General features: G+C 33.6%; 1 protein-coding gene; it reads right to left on the bottom strand.

The window, feature by feature from the left end:
* The window catches only part of LOC131938139 (uncharacterized), a 312,258-nt gene that overhangs the window by 37,006 nt on the left and 258,753 nt on the right, over positions 1-16,499 (bottom strand).

Genomic DNA, 16,499 nt, shown 5'->3' with positions numbered 1-16,499 from the left:
AGCAAGAAAGTGCAGGGATACACACTCAACATAAACGTCAGTTATCCAGATTTGGCATATTTGTATGAATTCCCAAAAGTAATAAATAATTTCTCATTGAGTTACTAATATTTTCGTTCTACACTATCTTCTTCTCCGAATTTTTACAACCTGATTTTAGTATTCCCTTAAACCTTTTTATAGACACACCTTACAATTTTAGACCGGTCTGATGGATTTCTTTTTGTTTTCACTAACAAATGCGTGTATTATTTTATCAAAATATAAGTCAAAAAATTATAATTTAAATGTAACAAAATCTTTGAGTGCATATTTTCTATAAGACATTGCAGATGTCAACATGACAAACTATAGAAGATTTAATTCTATGATAAAGCTGATACTCGATTCACTAAAATAAGATAAAGGAAATTTTAATTTTATGGTCGTTTTAATTTTTTCCTGTCATAATGTTTGCAGAGAGCCTTATGTTAAGTGTACATCGTGTTTTGGATACTGTATTGTTTTGTAGACTTTGATATGACGTGTTGTTAGGTTTTATGAATGTGGTAAGAGATTTGACAGACTGAGTTAGTGTTCATTATAAAGAAATATTTTTTAAAATATAGTACGTTAGGTTAATGCATGTGTACGTATCATATATGTTTTTGTTATCTTAGGGTTGAGGGGGGGGGGGGGGGGGTAAAGTCGATTGGTGCGGGCTGGGTCGCGGGCTGAGAAGTCACGTGGACCAGGCCATAAGTTTTATGAAGATGGGTTTAGTGAGCGTTGTTTGTTTGTTTTAGTATCATTGCCGGTTGTTACATAATACTTTCATCTCCTAATATGTTGTTGAATATAGTATTCTTTAAATTATTATTTACTATCTAATCTAAACCATGAAAAATATTCCCGTTCCTATCCCGCTCTCTAGGCTTATCGCTACCACCTACACCCAACCAGTCATGTGAGCTGTGGTTCACCCCGAATGTTTACAATGTGACGGCTATTAGGGGCCGATACTTCAGCTTTTAAACAATTTGAAACCGAGTTCTCCTTGAGGTTTTCATGGTCGACTGTAAACTGTCGTCACAGACGGCCGCTTTCATGGAGAGTGGGGGGTGGGGGAGGAGAGGGGAGGAGGAAGAGGGGAGTGGAGGAGGGAGGGGTAAGAGAGGGTAGTGTCGAATTCACAATTTATGAATTACTAAAAAGTAGCAAATAAAACAACTAAATAGTGGCCTATACTTACGGAGCGGGTCAGCTCGATAACAAAATTGTTGGTAAATAATATTCCATCACTTTGGAATACTTATTACATTTATAATTGTTGATATTTTTTTATACTAATTTCCATTTTCATCTTGTAAAGCTAGATCTATCATTAGTTGAAGTGGGAGAGGGTATATGTCATTTTGAGTTGGAGTAATTATTTGAGCGTAATTGCTCCAACGGGTAATCAGGGCGAGATTTCTGGGGAGTAATTGATGGCTGGCGATAACATCCTAGACACTCTTTAAGTTATAGGTAGGTATGGTATTTAAGAAAATGTCCCATACGACACTACTGTTGCGAATGGACCTTGTTGTTTTGAATGAGTTTGAGAGTATGAGTAGTGAAAAGTATTTAATAAAATATGTTGATAGTTTTAGAGTATGTGTGTAGTGGAATTAATAAAAGATTATAATTGCGTGACAAAGCAATTAAGGATGTGACGTGGGAAAGTATGTTTTGGTTGTTAGAGCAAATAGTTGAAATCAGTCTTAGTCTTGTTCTCGTCGCGTTAGGATCTAGAAGTCTTCATCCTGTCTGTCGTCGATCTAGTAATATGTAGTCATGTATATTATATGCAATAAAAGATGAGGAATATATCAACGCCGTCCTGTCTCATATCGATTGGATCGTCGTTGTATTTGTACGTATTCATGCAAGCATCGACCCTAGCCGAGTAACTCACATCATAATTTCTTATTTTTGCAAAAAAATACTTTATATTATTAATTACTATTAAATTGTCTTGACCACAGCACATTTAAATATTTGGTGTACTAAGACTAGGCCTTGTTCAGTAAAGAAAAAACTCTCTTATGCCGTGTGTTTAATTCAGAGGTGTAGCGACCCTTCCCGGCGCCCGGGAACAAACTTTTCGATTTGCACCCCCCCTCGAGATTTTGATTTGCACCCCCCCCCCCTCAAACTTTCGATTTGCACCCCCCCTCGAGATTTCCATTTGCACCCCCCCCCCCTCAAACTTTCGATTTGCACCCCCCTCAACCTTTCTATTTATTTTTCCAACCCATTTTGGCGCCCCCTGAGGTCGGCGCCCGGGAACATGTGTCCCCCCCCCCGCCCCCCCCCCCCCCCCCCCTCGCTACGCTACTGGTTTAATTTGAATTCAACAGGTCATAAACGACGAATAAATTCAAGCGTAAAGTTGTGCGCTGGTCGGAATCCTCCACGTTGTGTTCAAGTAATCGATTACTTTTACAAACGTGGTATTGCGTGCTGATATAGTTGTCTTGGTGAGGTTCAATGTGTAGGCTAGAGTTCACATTGCAAGCCTAATATAAACATAGCAAGCCTAGTATAAACAAGCTGTATATTCTAAAATTGGTGTGACTTAACTGTATCTGAAACAAAGTGACCATCTGCACGCCATATCTATTGCGATTAGCTACAATAACAGCTACAAATAGCAAAACAATAGTTAACAAAAACATTAGTCGATAGTATTATCGCAAATATTTTGTATGCATGTTTGATTTAATGAACAAGCACACCTTTTCAGACGACATGTTTGAAACTAATCATTAGATTTAAAATGTTCCAAAGCAATTACGTTTTAAAGACTTTGCGTAAAAGCAGTTCAATTCACATAAAGTCCTTAGCTAATCATCCCGTTATACAATCTCTACTTGTTTTTCTATTGACCAAAATACGACCTTAAAAGTATTAAAGTGACACCCCGAGCACTTATCTAACACAATTAAAACTAGTAGGTTAATGCAAGGTTTGCTATTTTGTATTTCTTGACCACCACTCTATATCACAGTTTCATAAATAGGGCGTATTGTCTCTTATTTACGAAGCTTGTTAGTTAAAACAATTTACATGTAAACATATGTGAAATGACCTAAATAACTTTGTTTCAAACGTGTGATTACTAATTCCTAAAAATCAATTTTACTTTAATGACAAGATTAATATAAAGCAGCAAAATAACCACCCAGGTCATTATAGTTTAATCCTAATAGTGTCAAGTACAATCTCGAGGTTAAAGTACCATAATAATCCGTTTCCTCCAGGTTATTTCCCCTCCCCGTGTTTATAATACAAAGACTACCTTTTTAACCTGTACTGCTTATGTACATAATGTCTGATTTATTTTAACATGCGTTTTATTAGCATATAGATTCAGCTATAAATAGCCAGCATATGGGGCAGGTTGTAAAAAGACGATAATGTTAACAATCAAATATCACTAGCGATGGCAAAGGTTTTAATGGTATGGCAGTCAAGTATCACTATGTAGACAACTATCATCAGATAGCCAATAAATAGAACAGCAATAATGCGTAGCCCCTGATAAGAACCAGCGTAGTGTCATTAGCAAACATCTTTAGTGAACCTTCTATGACACGTGTTTCAGACAGAATTATTGTACCTCATTTAATGTTGTAACGACAAAGACTAATGCAGTTTTAAGACAATCTACACACAATTACAAGTAATGACGCCAGAACAAAAAAAACAACAAACAATGCTTACAATTTTTAGGATTTATTTAAATACATAAAAACAAACAGTACGTATTTCAGGTTATATTTCGTAAAAATATAAACACGTGAAAACACGCAATATATTTTAATTTTGAAAAATGCTATATTAACTATGTTTCACTGATTATTTAAATTTCTACATAAAACGTATGCATGACTATAAAGGTTAGAAGTAAACTAATTTTACTCTTGCTTTCATTTTTTGTTGTTTTTTCTAACATTATAATCAGAAACTATCGTAATACCAATGTGTTTTAACATTTAAGCCATTTTCAATATTTAAAACAATATAGAAAACATATGAAAAAATATAGAATACAATATAGACAACTTTTTATGTAAGACACCACGTGAACACACCAAAACAAATAGAAATTTTGAGTCTTAAATTTTGAGCGAGTTCATCCAAACGTTCAGTGTTCTTTGACAGCCATACGGCGTCTCTCCAACCAGACCTTCATACAGATTACTTATAATGTATTCCTTTATCTTTTAACGTGGACACGGTATAATTTTATTCAGTTTAGCATTGGTGCTATTTGCACAATCTACACAAGTAATTTGTTCTAACGAATTCGCAATCTCTAGGATGAGTCGTGTTTTTCTTAAGGGCCGCAAACGCATACAATAAACTGCAAACTTTTTGCCGCTACCAACGTGACAATACAAAGGCCACATAGCTAAGCCTAATGGTTGTAATATTTTTAATGAATCAGAGTTTATTGGGTTTGTTAAGTTGCATTTTAAGTTAGTTTATTGTTAAACTGGCTTTTAGTTTACGAATGAATTTTTGGACATTTAAAATATATTTTCTTAAATTATCCTACAACATTTTTTTAATTATACAGAGTAATTTAAACGCATAGTATAACCAGAATATGCTAAAAAGATAAGATAATTATTTTATGGTAAACATATATTTTCATTACATTAACTGCTTTTGCATGAAGTCGAAAGTGATAATTTGGTAAAATAAAGATACAAATATATTTCGAAGAAAGACAAAAAGGAAAAGTAAAATAAAAAAAAAACAACATTGCATTTAAAGCATTAGAGGATTGATGAATTCAAATAATCTTGATGAACTTTTCAATTTAATTACGCTTACATTTAACAGGCAAGGACTGCGCCTGGTCGGCTTGTATTAAAACAGATTAATATCGACCCTATTGCCATATGTTCGACTGACGCTTCAAATAGTTGATTTGTCAATAACGCTATCAAATATTGTTGGGGACACTCGTTACATTATATTTAATATAGTTATTGTTTTGTATTTTAAAGCTATATTTAATTATTCCGGTAACATATCTTAGAGTATTGTTTTCCGTTATGTTGCCTATTCTGCATTAGGCATACAGCTGCCTTGCACCTTTCTTCTCTGTTATCGGCCAAATGGGCGATGTTAAAATTGCGCACGGAATGGTGAGCTTGTAAATAAAATTGACACGGTTTATAATGAAACGGCACTAGAAATCAAATACATTTAGGTGAAGACCTTAGGAAATAAACCACGTTTGTCACTGTTTTCTACTTTTAAGAAAAAAGTAATTTTGTGTTTGATATCCTTTGCTGTTACATTGTGGCATGATTTTAAAATATTAAATATTTTCTTTGACACCTTGATTTACGCTTTAAGTAATTTAAATGACATATAAAGAGTTTATTTTAAAAATTAGATATAATGCGCTTATGTTTTAAAGGTACTCAGTTAATTCTAAGAATACTTAATGATGATCTTGACAGCGCAATATCTTCATTTTATATCTATTTTAAAAAAAAAAAATGGTTTCAAACGCGCCGTTGTCGATTTTTCGTATTATCAAAATGCGGCATCGAATTGGACCAGTTTGTGAGAGTAGTATATATTTATCTGCTCATGCGCTTTAAGCATCTCTAAGAAAAACATTTGTTAAAATGGCGGTCTTCCATGGTCTCGACGAAAGTGTTGTAGGCGTACTGACATTTAAGTCCAGAAAAATGAAGAAATCATTCATAGAAAGAGTAAAAGAAAAGATCTTTTGTCATTCAGGAGAAGGAAAGATCACGTTCTTTGGGTGTAATCATATTAAAACATTCTTCAATGTAAGTTGTAGAGTTCTATATCTATCCTAACTCACTTATCTAAGACTAGACTAAGTCAAAGTTAGCTAAGTCGAAGTTAAGTCTTAGATCTAGAATCTCTCCCTACTTTTTGAATGTTTAGCTAGAGCTGATAGTAGCCTAGACTTACCGATATTAATACATTTTTATTCAAGACTTGACTCAGCATATCAAAACTAGCTAGATTATAGTAATTGTCACAGACTGTATAATTATGTATCTTTATTATATTGTGTTTTGCATGAATGAAGAGTACCTGGCTAGCGGAAGGACTGTCTGAGCGATCGTCATGTGTTTTTCCGTGTTTTGGGTGAGATCGCTCATTGACGTAAGGGGAGAGAAAGTGGTGAATAAAAGAGAGAGCGAAAGGTGAACGGGTGTTGTGTGCTAGGACTTGGGACTGGAACGATGGCAGTGAATGTAAGATGTCTCCATGACTTGGAGTCGTGATTATTATTTGTACCTATATCAGTTGATCTTCAAATATGGATGTACCACGGATTTATCTGTACATAGTGTAAATAAAGTTGTCATTTGAAGTTGCCACTGTTGCTCGTGTTCCTGTATGAAAGCTAACCCACAACAACAAAGAATACATGTTGTTACAGTAATTAGTATAACTTTGCTATAAAATTAAATCGTCCATTGTAGCAAAACATAAACACGTAGTATTTATTTCAGGCTGGAGATAAAACACCTGGTGACCTAATGAAATGCCATGCAGAGTTTTACAGCAAAATGGACAAAGTGTCACAAGATGCTGCTATAGTAGCTTTGCTTGATGTGGACACCACGCAAAGAGTCAGAGTGAATGATCAGAGGAAAAAACAAGAAACATGACGATCAAATACTTTCTTTGTAGCAATGGAAACAAGCTGCAAGTTTGCCAGTCTTCTTTTTGTTCAGCATTGTGTAAGTAAATAGCTTTACCTTCAGTGAGTTGGCTTGTTTGCAATATGGTATGTGTACACACTGCCGTTAACGTCAATAGAAAAGTGGGTATGATCCAGAGGTTTACCCGATTATTGAAGCTCTCATCCTTTGTTCAATGTTAAGGGCTCAAGTCCTTATGGAGGCAGTGGGATTTTTCCCTAGATATTGTAATCCCAGATTTCAACCAACTGCACATGAGTACCTGACATACAGTAGGGAAAATAATTGTCAACACAAGAAAATAATTCCAGTGTGCCACAAACAAGAATCTACCCTCACTCACCATCATTGTATCCATAAAATATTTAGCATGTCCCTTATGGCAGCATTATATATGATAAGAGCTCTAAAACAAAAATAAAATATTATCATGTATAGAGATGATATTTTGAAATACCTTAATAGTACATGGTTAAAATACCCGCTTTTTAACCAAAGACACTTTCTTTACCAAAACTAACATTAATTAAAAAAAATAAGCAATTTTTTTATACAAGTACATTTAAAAAACCATTGCAGTCCTATTACTATGAGGGTAGTGCACCTAAATTGATACATAGTATTAGCAGAAAAGTGCGATTTTTTCAAAACCCAAATATGGATATATTGCATTTAGAAAATAAACTCTTCGTATATAATATATCAGAAGAATGTACACGTAATTTAGTAAATTAAAAAAAAATTAAGTATCGCATAACAATTAAATAGTTGTTTTGAAATGCAGAATGTTGATGTTAATACATCATGTATTTTGGTACTATTTCCAATGAATTAAATCAAATGTCAAACTAACGGTTAAGAAAACTGTCATTTTTAAGTAAATCCTTTGCAGCCGGTCGTTTTGTAGCATCCATGTTTATCGCTTTACTTAGAAAAATGCTGAGTTTTAATGAAGCTCTATTTACTGAAGGCAATTTGCCATTATAGATTGCTATTGCTACTTGATGATCATGCATATTATCCTTGTATGGTGAATGTGCAGTTATCATCTCTATTACTGTACATCCAAGGCTCCTAAAATTCAAATACATTGAACATTAGAATATTATACACAATCTTATGCAGATTACAATTTTAAATAATATTTTTCTAAAAATCCATATACAAACAAAGTGGATGATGCTAGTTTGGGGGTTACATTGAGTATGATTCTGGTTTTTTCAAATATGTCTGAATTAGATCCAGTGGTCGATAGCGATGACTTGCTTTCTCTTTTATTTATTTAACTTTATTTTTACGTTCACTATTACCAGAATTATTTCAGATGGGTGTGTCCGGTATCCCGCTATATGCCCCCTGTCGCCACCCACATATTTTCTTGTGGATCATTTCTATTAGTTCAATCACTTACGTAATTTACAATAATCAGTACGCTAGTAAATTTGGAAAACGATTGCTTCTCAATACCAAGTTTGTTGAAATGCATTCATCGTTAAAATAAATAATCAGTCAATTTTGAGAGTGTAGGCGTGTACAAATCTTAGTGTTAATGTTTAAGGTTTGTATTTATAGTTTGGTTTGTCATACACTTTCTTGTCTTGAAATGGGCGTAGACATATTATAAATAGTTTCTATTACAACATACCATATGTCTGCCTTTTCATTATATTTAGGATTTACTCCGTCCTTTATAACTTTCACCTCTGGTGCCATCCATCTTACTGAACCAACACCGGTTGATGCTGTACGAGAACCATCTTGGAGGATTTTAGAAATGCCAAAGTCTGTAAGTCTGATATGATTTTCGCTTTCCATTAGCACATTTGCACCTGTGATAAACATTAATATGAATAGAAAAATATATATTCAAATGGTAATTACTAAGTATAATCCTCGTAAATACTAAAATCGGGCAAGTTTATGCATCAAGTAAAATGCTTCCGTAAAACACATTGCGTTAAATATTTATATACATGCCATTTTCGTAAATGTTTTACCAATAAAGAAAAAACCTTTAGTGTTCAAAACTATATTGAGTGTACATGAAGTTAACTTAAAGATAGTTATCAATGCAATTGATCATACTTCCAAATTTTAAGGTTTTGGTCTAAAATTATCCTTAATTCAAATAGTTTGAATTTCTGAAAATCTAATATATACAGTAAGTTTTAAAGTAAATAATAACTGAAATGTGCACAAACAAAATGATGTTCTTTGGACCTTCTATATAGGTTCATATTTACAACTAAAATTATAATAGTTTTAAAAAGTCCCCAGTTTCAGTCCTTAAAAAACATTTTTATAAAAGTAAATCACCTTTTAAATCGCGGTGAATAATTTTCGGCCTGTGTGTGTGTAAAAAATCCAGCCCTTCTAAGATCTGTCTTGTGTAGAAACTTGTCTGTACTTCGGTTAGACCATTTTTATTCTCAGAATATTTTCTTAAGGAGCCCTTTTCAAAAATAAATTGTCTGTTTTATAAAGTTTTTTTTTCAAACTGTGACTAATACAATGTAAATAAGTGGCTGTAGTTAAACTAATATTTTAACAATTTTTCAAATAAGGGAACAGATTGACAGTTAAGGCTATTTTACCATTTCCATGTATTTAAAAAAAAGCAGTAGGGTATTATCACATTTGCTTGTGCCGGTAAACGGAACAATTCTTTCGTGGCTACCAATTGATGATAACACTCGTGTCTCAGTTTTGAAGCTATCCTGTTTTGAGAAAAACAAATCTGCATTATATAGCGATTATAACCATGATTGTTTTTTGTTTTAAATATATTGTTAAAGATCTATTATTTTTAATTAATCAGTTTAATAGTATAAACACGTTGACAAACTGGCGATTATGTATTCAATCTACTTTGGCTACATTTTTTTTTAATATGTGTTTTATACTACTGTTTACGAAAATGCATTTTACGTACCAAATATTTCCTTTGTTCGTTAAGGCCAACACAAATAATAAATTCTTTGACAACATATTGTGGTTTACTGTTGTGTTTTAGAGACGCCACTTCGTACACAGTTCCAAAAGCACCTTGGCCAATTATAGGACCTTTTTTTCCAGTCTTAAGAGTTAAATCCATATTGTTATTTTTTTTAAAAATCGGTATTTAATTAAAAAAAATAATAATGAAAACTAAAAAAAAAATCTAATGTTTGTACAACCTTCTAATTTATATTTAAAAAAAAAAAACAGGCTTGAAGTAACAGTAAAATGTGAATATATCTCCACAGGCTTATATTTAACTTGCTTCCTATCTATATTGTCTTGTGTCTGGAAAATGGCAAGAGAACGTTCGACTACTTCTACCTCTTCGATTAGTTTTTACTTGGCACGTGAGTCAAGATCCGATGACAATGCAACGTAATTTAAGGTTAACTTAATTATATGCATAATTAATTTAATATGAATTAATTAAAAAGCCTGTGTGACACTATTTTGTATGGATTATCATTAATAAAATTTAAGAAGCTAACCACACTTTTTTAGTTATTAAAATGGTGATTCATTATTATATATAGAAAATAATTCTTCTAACTCTTTATAGTGCACAATTGTATAAAAGCCAGTTATTGAAATGTTTTTATGATTTAAAACAACAAACAATTATTGAAAAATACCTTTGTCGATCACCCCTATTTGCTCGAGGTTATATTCTTTATCAGTTTCCATAGCAATCTGTGGATGATCATACGTTTTATCATTATATAATGTTCAATTAACAGTAATTTGAGAGATAAAAAATATTTTAATTATTAATATAGCCACGCTCATACTGAAATAAGTTATCGCCGATGAAAGGTATTTAAATGCTAATAATCGTATAAAATTTAGTTTATTTGGAAAAAAATGTTTTAAATAGTTTACAATAATAATTAGTAAATAATTTGATGTGGAAAATTATTGTACGGAGGCATATGTCTTTCTATCAAAAAAACTTGGATTAAAAATAGTTATTATTAGTAGGTTTTAGCTATGCATTACAAGATACAAATGAAAACAGCTATTAAGCGTATTTAATAGAAAATGTAATCAGGATCTGCAATTAAAAACAATTTGAAAAATCCAGCCAATGATTTCTAGCGGGTATTAAAAACGTAATAAGCTCAAGGTAATAAAAAGTAGTCTTTTTTAGTCCGTACTTTTTAATATTTTTTTGCTATTTCGGAAGAAACCTAAAGAAAAAATCTATACATATATATATATGAAGCAATGTATGCATGTATGTGTGCGTGGGTGTATGTATGTGTGTGTGTGTCTTTTATGCACTACTACACCTTTCATTCGATCGTGATGAAACTTTAGGAAGTTGTTGAGAATATTCCTGTGGAAAAACATCGAATTCACCCCGGATTCACCCTGAGCACTACAGTGCTTACGTTCATTTTATAGAGCGCGATAGGCAATGAATACAATGGGTTGCTATTGTCGCTAACAAAATTGAATTTGGTGAGTCCATTAGCAGGGTGATATTTAGCTATTCGGGATTTATCTTGAGCGCTATGGCGCATCCATTAGCTTTAAAGATAGCGTTAGAATATGGATAAAATATTGTAATAAAGTCGTTCACTAAATTGAAGCAGGCGTGTCCACGTTAGTTTTAAGGGCAGGTTAACCCCCCCCCCCCCCAAATACATATTTAAGTCAGAAATGTTGATTTTTGCAAATCTATTGTTTATGAAACTACATTCAATTCTGAACATTTTTGTATAATCATTTTGCAAAATTTCATATTGCTAGTATTTGTTATAATTTTTTAATTAATGAGAGTAATGACGTAATTCACCTATATTAAGCAACATTTGGCAACATAAAAATTAAAACCTAACTAAAATAGATGTTTTTATTGCTAAGTAAGAGGCTCCAGATGCGATTTATGTAAGTGGGAGGTTTTCAAAATGACTTCTTTGGTATAGTTTTCGCTTTTTCTCATTTGTTTTCAAATTTAGTATATTTTTCACTATTTAGCGTTTTTCTCAAAATGATACTTTTCAATAAAATTATACTAGTTAAATCACTATAACTCAAAAACTACTTGAGATATTTAGCTGAAAATTTGCACACATGTTTACTAAACACTGCTTGTAAAGTGGAACTAAAAGAATTTCTATATCATTAAAACTGCTCATTTCATAAAATAAAAAGCTAAGCCTACTCCCTACTTTATGGAATTTTTTTAGGTCTCACATTTAATAAATTTGTCTAAAATCCATTTTTTATTATTATCTAATTGTTTTAGTTCATCTTTTTGTAATTGCGGATATTACACTATGTTAAAGATTTGTGTTCTTCTGACAAACAGAAGCTGTGTTATTGTGATTTCAACGAGAGCTAATTTTGAGCTATTTTACCCTAAAAATGACACTTGCTAGATTATATTTTCACAAAACCATAACGTTTTAGTGATTTTTTTGCATTTATTTTCATATACTATGTTAGTTACAACTTCCTTATCACTCAAAAAAGTCCTAACACCTAAATTTCAATTTGGGGGTTTAACCAGCCCTTAAAGATCAACCTATAAAGTTAACACGGTGGCACACTACATTTGTCGATTAAACCGAGTAAGTGGCTGTACGCGGCGCCCCGCTGTAGTAAAACTGGGTGCTCGCAAGAGAGCCCTGATAGGTCCCTGACGCCTGGGCGATTGCGAAAGTGTGCTCTAACTCACTATTACTGAGAGTGATTAACGTACTCTAAAGGCTTCCATAAATCCCGCCCTAGAGCGTGCTAATAAGAAGTATACTACTAAAAAAGCACTCAGTAAAAAGGTTCTAACCCTAATCCTTACGAATTTGAAAATGTCTAATGTGCAAAAACCTCCGCATGAGTATTCTCAACATCTTCCCAAAGTTTCATGGCGATCGTGTGAACGGTGTTACTGCAATTCACTTATATTATTTTTATATACCGAATATAAAGAAAAATTGAACCCTCCAGTGGCGCCGCCTTTGCGAATTTGAATTTTTTTTTTCGCAGAAGCCTCCCCAGGAATATTCACAACAACTTCCCAAAGTTTCACAACTTTTAAACGATTTCCAATAACCGGAAGTGGTACTTTTTCTACTTTGAATTTTTCAGATAGATAAATGAAATTTCACATGGAAATAAAAGAGCAAATTCTCTACCTTCTATCAAATTTTGAGTATTGTCCGTTGACCGGAAGTAGTAAATTTTACTCTTTCCGATTTCTCAAAAATCGGGCAAGTGGCATTCGGGCTTTTGTCGCATTCGGGCAAGTGTCCATTCGGGCATTTGTCCAATTCGGGCAAGTGTCCATTCGGGAAATCGGCCTTCGGGCAAACGGCATTCGGGCAAGTGTCTTTCGGGAAAACGTCCGGCTCCCAATAAACAAGTGTACATTGTAGCATAGTAAAAAATATTTCTTCAAAATATTACACAATAAAAGTGTATTAGTATAGTTAGTTTGTATTTGTGCATTTTTTTGTTTTCCGTTGTGCGTTTTTTCGCATTCGGGCAAGTGTCCATTCGGGCATTTGTCGCATTCGGGCAAGTGTCCATTCGGGCGTTTGTCGCATTCGGGCAAGAGTCCATTTGGGCATTTGCCGCATTCGGGCAAGTGTCCATTCGGGAAATCGGCCTTCGGGCAAACGGCATTCGGGCAAGTGTCTTTCGGGAAAACGTCCGGCTCCCAATAAACAAGTGTACATTGTAGCATAATAAAAAATATTTCTTCAAAATATTACACAATAAAAGTGTATTAGTATAGTTAGTTTGTATTTGTGCATTTTTTTGTTTTCCGTTATGCGTTTTTTCGATTGCTATTTTTCAGGGAACCATTACACAATGACTTACATATATTCCCACAGCTTGTCCATGAAGTAAAACTGGTATGGGCGATTTTATGTCAGGTTTTATATTTCTTTGATCCTCTACAGCTTGCTTGAGTTGTTCCTTTTGTTTATTTACTTGACTTACATCTTTTGTACGATTATCCAACAACATAATTCTGTCATTACATGGTGACCAAAGTTCCTTAAAACCGCCCGTCTTTTTTTTTTGCACCAATCTTCAAATGATTGATTATTGTTGAAGTCAAAATTATCCCTACAAGTCAGCACTATTATTCCTCTCTCCTTAAAAATGTTCTCACCAAAATAATATTTTACTTTATCTACAGCAACTTTTTCCGGCATTTTGAAGCGAAGCCCGTACTTGAATACACATACAGGTGCTTCAAAATTTTCTCCAATTTCCCTCAAAATGCTTGCTCAACTTCCTCATCCGAATGTTTCATATCGACTCCACTTTCACCTATCCCTGAACCAAATACAGCTACAAACACATCGTCCTTAAATATCTGATACAATGTTGCTTTGCTTGCTACTTGATGCTTGTTATCTGATAGCAACGATGTTATTGTAGATGTCACTCCAAACCCAGATCTCCCGACAAAAAAAGACGGATATTTCCTTCACTCATGGCGATTTTTTTGTGAAACAAAATATAGAAAATATAATTTCTTTTCTTCTTCTTCGTTCTTAGTTCTTGTGTTGTAAGGGGAACAGGACATTACCCCCCCCCCCCGTCAGTTACCCCCCGGACATTTCCCACCGTATTTACCCCCCGGAGCAATTACCCCCTGTCAATTACCCCCCTATGTAATTACCTCCTACCCCAAACTATATATATATATATAATATATAACAAAATCTAAATGTACAAACATGAATAAATGTTAAAATAAGCAACATAAAATAAAAAAAATTGAATACATGAATAAAATTTTAAAAAAAAAATGACAACGTAAAATAGTACACTTCTGAATTAGAAAATGAAGGAAAACTTACAGACATTTAAATTTGAATATTGTAAGCTATCCCTCTTAAATAGTCCATGTGATTTCTGTTGGCATAGTCCTTAACGATGTTAAAAATACGAGAATTCATGTTACGATATTTTGTTCTTGGTAGTTCTACTGGGTGTCCGCCAAGCCGCTGACCGATGACCACTTTGTGAAAACCTTGCTCGCGTTTGAGAATATTGATGAAGCGCCAGATATTTGGATGGTCAGCAGCAACTGCAGCTTGCATTTTACGATGCCAACCCTCGACGCTGTTGTTGGTGCGAGGTAACTCATTTTCCACCCTGTGGTGTATGTTCCAGATGTGAGGCTCATAAAGGGGAACAGCTCGGCCTCGACGTCTTACTCTTCCAATATAATTATCCTCAAAATAATCCATTAGTTGTTGCATTAATACTTGTATTACATAAGGCAACAGAAACAAAACAAATAGTAAAACAACATTTAATTCATTTTCTCATTAAATAAGTATATTTGTTTTCGGCAACTGTTTGTCAAACTAATAATATATACAATTAAATTATTAAATTAGTTGTTTGAATAAAAATATATGTCTATCATATATCTGTTACAAGTTATCATATTGATTTTGCAAACAAATCTATATAGGCCTACTTCCTTTTTTTACTTCCAAATAGTGTACGTTGTACAAAAGTAACACTTTTACTAAAAGTTGTTATTTTAGTTTTGGCTTTGTTTACTTTAGTCGTTAAATCAGAAATCATCAATTCTATAATTGTTTTAAGCATTCCGTCTACTGTAAGATTCAAAGCGCTACAAGTTTCAAAATTTTCTTTTAAAAACTCTTTGGCAGACACCAGTTTCTTAAGCAATTCATCACATGAAGATTTTAAGTTATCATCCCCTACTAAAGCATTCAAAGTTTCGAATTCCTGCTGTATAGTTTTCACTAAATGCTTATAATACATCTCTATGGTGTAAGGTTTTCTCGATTGTAAACTCGTGATTTTTTCTATCAGAATGTCTTGTTGTATTTCACTTTTCCTAATGTCTTTAACCCTATTGTTATACAGCACACATCTAAAGTTAACTTCTCGAAAGCGATCTTGGATGTCTCCTCTTTGCTGCTGACACCAGTAAATGAAATGTTTGTGAGTGTCGTCACCCTCATAATCCAATTCAAAGTTATCTCCCTACGTGAAAACAATAACTCCATAGTTTCTTATACAATCCTCGCCAAACAAATATTTAATTAACGAGATCGCGTCTTTCTCTTGTTTGGTGTAGCGAACTCCATATTTTAGTACAATCAGAAGCGCTGTAAAACCTTCATTACAACACTGAAAACATGTTTCAATGTTTTCTAGTAAATATTTTGTGTCTGTTGGGCTTTCTTCGTCCATTGAGATACCATCCCATACAGCAACATCTACACCGTTCAGGTTATCGGCTATAACAACGTTAAAACAAACACTTGAGTTTCTTGATTTGAAAGCATCTTGTTTTTCTGCACAAGCATTTTGCGAAAAACCAACTATCGAGTTTGTTAGACTTGTTTTGCCATTGCCAGATCTCCCTACTGTCAGTAAAACAATTTCAGGTCTCTTCTGTTCAGTAGGTGCCACATTGCTTTGGTCAAATATGGAGAGAGGGACTTTGCCGAAAATTGTATGATAAACTGGCCCTCTGGTTTTGTTAATAGTGGATGCAACAATTGATTCAGTAGTTGACGAAATGATTGGTTCAGAAGTTGGCGTAATGATTGGGTCAGTAGTTGACGTAATGATTGGTTCAGCAGTTGACGTAATGATTGGTTCAGTAGTTGACGTAATGATTGGTTCAGTAGTTGACGCAATGATTGGTTCAGTAGTTGACGTATTGATTGGTTCAGTAGTTGACGTATTGATTAAGTCAGTAGGTGACGTAATGATTGGTTCAGTAGTTGACGTAATGATTGGTTCAGTAGT

Source organism: Physella acuta, unplaced genomic scaffold, assembly GCF_028476545.2.
Source record: "Physella acuta isolate Inbredline_101_S28 unplaced genomic scaffold, ASM2847654v3 ptg000235l, whole genome shotgun sequence".
Lineage (NCBI taxonomy): Eukaryota > Metazoa > Mollusca > Gastropoda > Physidae > Physella > Physella acuta.
This window is presented reverse-complemented; position numbering and strand designations above follow the sequence as displayed.